At 43.5% G+C, this 8,388-nt stretch overlaps 1 pseudogene; it reads right to left on the bottom strand.

Annotated features, from left to right (window-relative positions):
- Window positions 1–2,455: 2,455 nt before the first annotated feature.
- LOC130857251 (eukaryotic translation initiation factor 2 subunit 3, X-linked-like) lies at window positions 2,456–4,315 on the bottom strand (annotated as a pseudogene).
- Window positions 4,316–8,388: the final 4,073 nt, after the last annotated feature.

The following is an 8,388-nucleotide window of genomic DNA, read 5'->3' as shown; positions in this document are numbered from 1 at the left end:
GCAACTACTGAGCTGGCGCTCTACAGCCCACGAGCCACAACTACTGAACCTGTGTCACAACTACTGAAGCCTGCGCGGCTAGAGCCCATGCTCTGCAACAAGAGAAGCCACAGCAATGAGTAGCCCGAGCACCGCAAAAAAGAGCAACCCCTGCTCGCCACAACTAGAGAAAGCCTACGTGCAGCAAGGAAGACCCAACAAAGCCAAAATAAATGAATAAAAAAAAATAAAATTAGAAAAATAAAAATAAACTGGATTGTAGGTGGCTGGATGCTGGGCCTTCTGCTTGCACTGTGGCCACTGCTGGCCCGGGTACCACCAATGCCACCAGACACTGGATACCTTAGCCATCAGCCCCATCAGAAGGAATTCCAATTACATCATTAAGTCTGGATTGAAAATCTCAGGTGAGAATCTGATTGGTTGTACTTAGTTCACGTGTCTGAGCTCCTGCTGCCAGAGATTAAGGGGAGCTTTTCACCTTTTTGGCCTCCAGAGCCAGAACCTCATGCAAAGGCAGATTCCCCACAATCAGGAAGCAGGCCCAGATGCTACACAAACTATAATTCTCTCCAGCACCAATGTCTGGGACAAACCACTGACTGGCTGCCAGCTTCCACTACTGTGGAACAAGCCTTTGCAAACCTCAGTACTCAGTTTGTTTATTTATTTATTTATTTAATTTGGCTATGTTGGGTCTTCGTTGCTGCGTGTAGGCTTTTCTGTAGTTGCGGCAAGTGGGAGCCACTCTTTGTTGCAGTGCATGGGCTTCTCACTGTGGTGGCTTCTCTTGTTGCAGAGCACGGGCTCTAGGCGCAATCAGTAGTTGTGGTACATGGGCTTAGTTGCTCCAAGGCATGTGGGATCTTCCCGGAGCAGGGATCGAACCTGCGTCTCCTGTATTGACAGGCAGATTCTTAACCACTGCGCCACCAGGGAAGTCCAGTCAGTTCATTTAAAGCTGCCATCTTTTCCACATTTTTGTTTGCTGGGCTGGTTTGCATTTTATCCAATTGGTTTTAAATCAGTTTTTTTTTTCCCCCTTGTTTAGGAATAGTGGCAGAAGTAAATGAGAAGTGAGAAGATGCCAAAGATGGATGGGGTGGGAATAAAACCATTTACCGGGTCACGGTAGATTTACCATGACAGAGCCTGGCAGGAGACAGGCCTTAACCATCAGTTTTCCACTAATTCTTGGAACCAGACTCTCCTTGGCACAGTGGTGAGGAAGGCAAGGTTGATTTTATGCTAAAAAATGTTGGGGCTGGAAATTCCCTGGCAGTCCAGTGGTTAGGACTGGGCACTTTCACCACCGAGGGCCTGGGTTCAATCCCTGGTCAGGGAACTAAGATCCCACAAGCTGTGTGGGGCAGCTAAAATAAAAAAATAATTAAAAAACAGTTGGGGTTGGGAGGGACTTTCGAATTATCCAGTTCAGTTGTTGTCAAGTATTTTTAAAGCCATGGAATCCATGCTTTAAAGGAAAGCTTCATGAAAGCCCAAATTCTAAAAATAGATCAAACAGGAGCCGCTCTGGCTAAAGTGAGGCTGGGAGCTCAGGGCAGTTTATGAATCACTGAGTGCACACAGACATAGCAAACTTACGGTTATCAAAGCGGAAAAGGGAGAGACAAATTAGGAGTTTGGGATCAGCAGATACAAACTACTGTATATAAAATAGATAAGCAACAAGGTCCTACACTATAGCACAGGGAACTATAGTCAATATCCTGTAATAACCTATAGTGGAAAAGAATATGAAAAAGAATATATATATATTCAGTGATTCAGTTTATGTATATAAACTGTCCACCAGAAACTAACATAACATTATAAATCAATTACATTTCTTTTTTAAAAAAATTTTTTATTGGAGTATAGTTGCTTTACAATGTTGTGTTAGTTTCTACTGTACAGCAAAGTGAATCAGCTGCATGTGTACATATATCCCCTCTTTGCTGGATTTCCTTCCCATTTAGGTCACCACATTTAGTGTTCAGCAGTGTTCCGTGTGCTGTACAGTAGGTTCTCATTAGCTATCCATTTTATATTCGGTTGGCCAAAATGTTTGTTCGAGTTTTTCTGTAACATCTTTTTTTTTTTTATAGGAGGAAAAATTTTATTGCAAACAGATTCAGTGGTATATGTGCTATAGCAAAGGCTGGTTGTAGCAGTTTCCTTTCAAACCTCTACTGATGTATAAATTAAACATTATTTGGGAATAATTAATTTCTGGTAAAATGTGGATTCAATCCAACATTATGCCAATTTTTACATTTATTGTAGACCCTATTTTAGTATTAGAGGTTAAATTTTCATCACCAAAAAATGAGAATAACCTTACAGCTACCACTAAGGTAATGAGCTGTGCAATTAATTTCCCTCTATTGCTTTGAAAATATACCCCTAGGTTGTTAAGAGAAATTCCGACTTCATCCACATATTATTTAATTCTTCAGTCACCATCTACTGTTGGCTTGATTGTCACTCCTCTTCTTATTTGACCCCAACCAATTAAATGCCAGTGTTTCTCAACTCTTCGGCTAAGGGCAATTTTTTCTCCTACTTCTGTGCACACAGGATTAGTCAAAAACAATTTTGCCCAGATCAGCCTTGACGGCACTAACTCTTCCTCCTGTCGACAGGGACCCTGTGTTCACCATAAGCACCTCATTCTTAGACAGCTTTTGCACTTTCCCTGCTTCCTTGTCTCCTTCAGTGTGTACACCTAGATGCCGTCTAAGCAGGAAATAGGAAATTCCCAATTCTGTGAAGATCTCAGGTAAAGCTCCCACTGCACCAAGTACCTGCCCCACCATTCTGTCAGCCCGGCACAAAGCGGGGTCAATTTTTGTTCCAACTCCAATAGGACCTCCTGGAGCAGCATACCGAGGCAATACAATTTTGGAAAAGATGGGTTTACACATGAGTTTTCCTTCACTATCTTTGGAAACAATGCCAGGTCTGACTTCTATCTCCCAGCCCACCTTTAATACACCTTTTAGAATACTACCACCAGCTACACCCCCCTCAAGGTCATCAACTTCACAGCCAGATTTGCTGACATCAAAGGATCTAATAACAATAAGTTGGGGTTCTGGAGTAAAGTCTCTTGGGGGTACTGGAATTTTCTTTGCTATGTGCTCACAGATGACTTCAATATTGCATTTTAGCTGAGCAGAAATTGGAATAATAGGAGCTCCTTCTGCTACTGTACCTTGTACAAATGCAAGGATCTGTTCATACTGTTCTTTAGCCAGACTTTCTTTTTATTTATTTATTTATTTTTTATTTTTAAATTTTTTTATTTTTTTAAAGAACTTTTATTGAGATACAGTTAACATACAATAAACTGCATATATTTAGAGTATACAATTTGGTATCTCAATCTCCCAATTCATTCCCCCCCCAATCATCCCCACTTTCCCCACTTGGTGTCCATTTGTTTGTTCTCTGCATCTGGGTCTCTATTTCTGCCTTGCAAACTGGTTGATTTGTACCATTTTTCTAGATTCCGCATATATATGTTGATATACGACATTTGTTTTTCTCTTTCTGACTCACTTCACTCTGTGTGACAGTCTCTAGGTCCATCCATGTCTCTAGAAATGTCCCAGTTTCATTCCTTTTTACAGCTGAGTAATATTCCATTGTATATATGTACCACATCTTTTCTATCCATTCATCTGTTGATGGACATTTAGGTTGCTTCCACGTAGCCAGACTTTCTTTCACCAAATAAATTTTATTTTGTAGACTCAAAGTATGTTTCAGCATCATGATTTCTATAGCAGGCAGGTGTTCAGAAGTCTGAGGTTGAGGACGTGACTCATTACCAGCTACCAACAGAAGAGCTGCACCCACCACTGCGGCACTATTCAGCATAGTAGCCATCAAAATATTGTGGCCAAGACGGTCAACAAAGGAAACATGCCTTACTAATTTGAAGTTCCCTTTGGTCCCTGGAATGTCTGTAGGAAACTCACCTGGTGTACTATTTCCACAGGATCTGTAACATTCTGGCCGAGGACAACTTGGGTCCTTGGTTTATAATCTTAGCATTAGCATAGCCAAATTTGATTGTAATATTTCTTTCTAGTTCGTTTTTGAAGGTGACAGTGTGAACTCCAGAAATAGCTTTTACAATCATAAATTTCCCATGAGCTATGTGACCAGTGGTACCTATATTAATCGTGACCTCTCCGCTGGTAACTTCATGTGAAAGTGGTGTCAACTTGGTAACATCCAAAGTGGCGAGATCCTGCCGAGAAAGCTGCAGCTGCCCTAAAGTCACACCAGCCATGCCCCCAGCCATTTTGCCCAGTGAGCTGTAACATCTTCTGGAAAAACCCAGACGAACTTTTTGGCCAACCTAATACATAGTATCAATAGTGTGTGCATATAGATATATAGATATAGATAGATATAGATATATAGATATAGATACATAGATATAGATAGATATAGATATATAGATATATAGATATAGATATAGATGTCAATCCCAATCTCCCAATTCATCTTTTCCCCTCTTTCCCCCTTGGTATCCATACTTTGTTCTCTACCTCTGTGTCTCTATTTCTGTTTGCAAATAAGATCATCTATACCATTTTTCCAGATTCCACCTATAAGGGATATTATACAATTTTTTTTTTCTCTTTCTGACTCAACTATATTTCAATTAAAAAAAAACACTAAATGAAAATGGCCAACACACACACACATGCACACACACAGAACACTAAGTCTAACCCCTGTGTTACAGGTGGGGAAAATGAGGCCTAAAACCAAGAATGGCTTTTCCCAGGGCACACAGCCATTTAGCGGCAGAGCCAGCTGCCAGACCCAGACCTCTCGGGACTCCTCCTTCCGCCTCATGCAGGTCAAAAAAGAGCTATTTCAACTTAAAATTCTAGAAGACTTTGGAGTGCAAGCAGTGCATTGCTCAGACCCCTCTAACAGATTGACACAGAGTGGGGAGAGATGGTCCCTCCCATGTTGCCGTAGCACTGTGTCCGCTCTACTTTAATAAGACTGGGTGGAATTATCGGTGATGCCCACGGGGAGGTGGGACGGCCCCGAGGATGTGTATCCAGTGGAAACAGCAGTGGTGTCTATGTGGTCAGGGTCCTAAAAGGAAGCAAATGGCATCTCAAACTGAGGAAGGACCATTTACAAAGATGTGGGCAGTGTGAAGGGAAACCTACAAGGGGTGAGGAAGCATCCCAGGGCTAGCAACAGCAGGAAGGCTTTACCTCTCCTAGACCTGAGGGCACAGGCAAGGAAGCGGTTAGAATATGGCCCCCTGGTCAGAGCTGCAGCCTTTGTGAAGGGAATCAGCTCCCTGAAGGAGGGAGCCGGCAATAAACACCCTGCCCTCCGGGCCTTTCATTGGCTGAACCTAACCAGAAACCAGGGCAAAGGAGCCTTGGATGGGCCACTTCATAAACTCAGCCCTGCCGGACGCTGAGCGTGGCTGGGGAGGCTGGGGAGGGAGTCTGGGGGGCAAGCAGAAGGCATCCACGATGGTGTGGTCCGCTGGAAGCAGAAGTGTCCAGCAGACCCCAGAAACAGCTGACTCTGCCAGTTCGTGAGCACAGCCCCAGGTACTCCCAGAAATCTCATGGGGCACAGGCACTTTGTGGGGGTGGATGTAGGGAAGAACTTGAGAAACAAGGTCATGAATGGGACCTCATGTGTACCTATGGGGCCTGGGGAAATTTGCATACTTCATTGCTGAAGCCCAGCTCCTCTGACATTGGCAGTGGAGGGACATGCCCCGGTTGCAAGGGCGGGTGAGGTTTGCAAAAGTCCATTTTGCGCTTGGCGATCTCCTCATCTCCAGCACTTGCTACCATGGCAGCCTCAGGGGAGCGTGGCCTCTTCTTTGCCTTTCACATCTGCATTTCTGCAATGTAATTCTTTTTTTTTTTTTTTAAGAACTTTTATTGAGATACAATTGACATACAATAAACTGCATATATTTAAAGTGTACAATTTGATTTTTTTTCTTATTTGTATTGTATATATCGCAATCCCAATCTCCCAATTCATCCCGCCCCGCTTTCCCCACTCGGTGTCCATGTTTGTTCTCTACATCTGTGTCTCTATTTCTGCCTCTGCAATGCAATTCTGACCCTAACTACCCAGGGTGGCCGACTCCACAGGCTAAGGGCATTCTCCAATAAGACTGCCTTCATGCCACATGCTAGCTACAAGTTCAGGTGTCCCCAAGCCACCCAGACTTCTGATCAACTGGCTACAAATTTGGGGGTTCCCACCGCCCCCTCCAGTTGATAATTCACTAGAATGACTCTGAGAACTCAGAAAAGTGCTAGACTTAAAATTTCAATTTTATTTTAAAGGATACAAATCAGGACCAGCCAAGTGAAGAGGCTCGTAGGGACATGTCCGGGAGGGTCTCAAACTCAGAGCTTCCATGTCCTCTCCATGTGGAATCTAGAGCACATCACCCACCCAGCACATTTATGTGTTCACTAGCCAGGAAGTTCACCCAAGCCTCAGTGTCCAGAATTTTTTTTTGAGGTGTCATTACACAGGCTTGGTTAATTGCGTCTCTAGCCACCTGATTGAACTCACTATTTAACCACCCACCCCTCTGGATCCATATCACCTGATTCAAAGCCCCAACTTTGCAGTCACATAGTTGGTCTTTCTGGCTTGGCCGACCCTCATCCTGAAACTCTCCAGGGCCTCGTTAGTGTGAACTCAGGTGCGGTCCCAGGGTCCACTGTGAATAGCAAAGATGCTCCTAACATTTAGGAAATTACAAGCGTTTAGAAGCCCCATCCCAGGAACCCAGGACAAACACTGGATAAATTATTATACAACAATATCCCATAGCATGGCTGTCATAGGCTGAAATATTTAAGCTGGACCTGACTAAAGGGAAGCACTGGAATGGCTAGGATTTTCCTTGGGTCCAAACCTACAGTGATTTTAGTGACTGCCCAGAGTGCTAGGGGTGGGAGTGGGGGCAGGATTCTGAGGCCACACCCAGGATCAACTGGAAGGAGTGATGATGATTAACCAGCCGTGCCAGCTGTGCCATAGAAGAGGATAAGAAGGGGAGGGTGAGAACATGCGTATAGGTACTTGCTAACCCTGTGCTAAGGGATAAAGTTTTTAAAAAGGAATAACCTCAGAGGATAAAAATGATAATACTGTTTGCAAAGACTGCTCATTAGAACATGTAAGACCCATCTCACTTTAGCTCCCATCCTAGTGCCATGTAGCGGGTACCGTGTTTAAACCCTCACCAGCCAGGAGGTCATATCTTTTTGTTTCTCCTCCTTAAAATCTAGACTCATGAAAGGAAGACTCAGAGGGAGATGGGAGTGCCTCACCTGGCCTCTGAATTCTGATTTCCAAGCTAAAGAATCACTTCTACCCCAAACAACTGTGCTAGTGACTGTGGGTCTTTTTAGGGAAAATCACATCAACCCACATCTGGGCTGATACACACTAGTTGGTATACCAACTTTTAAGTTAATCGAAACGCTTCGTACAGGTTGGTTCAAAACAATTACTTTTCCCTATTTCTGGAATGCGCTTCTACCATTCTGACTTTCATGGCCCCTCCACTGGCACCAGGATGGCTACCTACAATAATTTTCAGAGCCCCGTACCAAATAAAAATGCAAGTCTCCTTGTTTAAAAATTATTGAGAATTTCAAGACTGTGTCAGCTGAGCATTAAACCAAGCACAGGACACTTCTGAGCACATGGGGAATCTATGCAGGCTGCACAAGTCACATGGCCATGAAGCCAGCTCTGCCCAGGACCCCTCCACACCTCCTCACAATCTAAGGAAAAGGCTGATTTTGGTGCAGCTGGGGCCTCCAGGGCCTCATCCAGCTCCACGATTCTTCTGACGAATTGTAGTTGGCAAAACACTCCTTCTGCTTACTCCTCCCCACCAATGCAGGAGGAGCAGGAAGTGTGAGCAAGAAATAAATCTGTTTTAAGATAACAATGGAAGGTTGATTGTTACTGTGGCATAACTTGGTGCATCCTGACTAATACATACCAATACCCTACAAATTCTTACATATTTTGACAGTCACCCTGCCTGTGTGGTTGTATACTTGATGCCCAAAGAGGACAAGCAGAGTTGTTTTCTTAGAAGGAATGTGACTTGACTCTGTCATCAGAAACCCTCAGAATTATACAAGGCACAACTATATTACCCAACATCATTTTTAACATGTGAACTTTGCCAGTAAAATGAAACAAGTGCTTTCTACCAACATTCAGATAAAAGAGTAAAATGTATACTTATAAACCTGTTTTAACATGTCACCACAAAGTAAAACGGCTCATGTTTTCATTGGATGGTTTTCTTAAGAAAGTGCCAACTTCCTCTCA

Source organism: Hippopotamus amphibius, chromosome 7 (genome assembly GCF_030028045.1).
Source record: "Hippopotamus amphibius kiboko isolate mHipAmp2 chromosome 7, mHipAmp2.hap2, whole genome shotgun sequence".
Lineage (NCBI taxonomy): Eukaryota > Metazoa > Chordata > Mammalia > Artiodactyla > Hippopotamidae > Hippopotamus > Hippopotamus amphibius.
The sequence above is the reverse complement of the archived record's forward strand: the minus strand, read 5'-3'. Positions and strand labels throughout refer to the sequence as shown.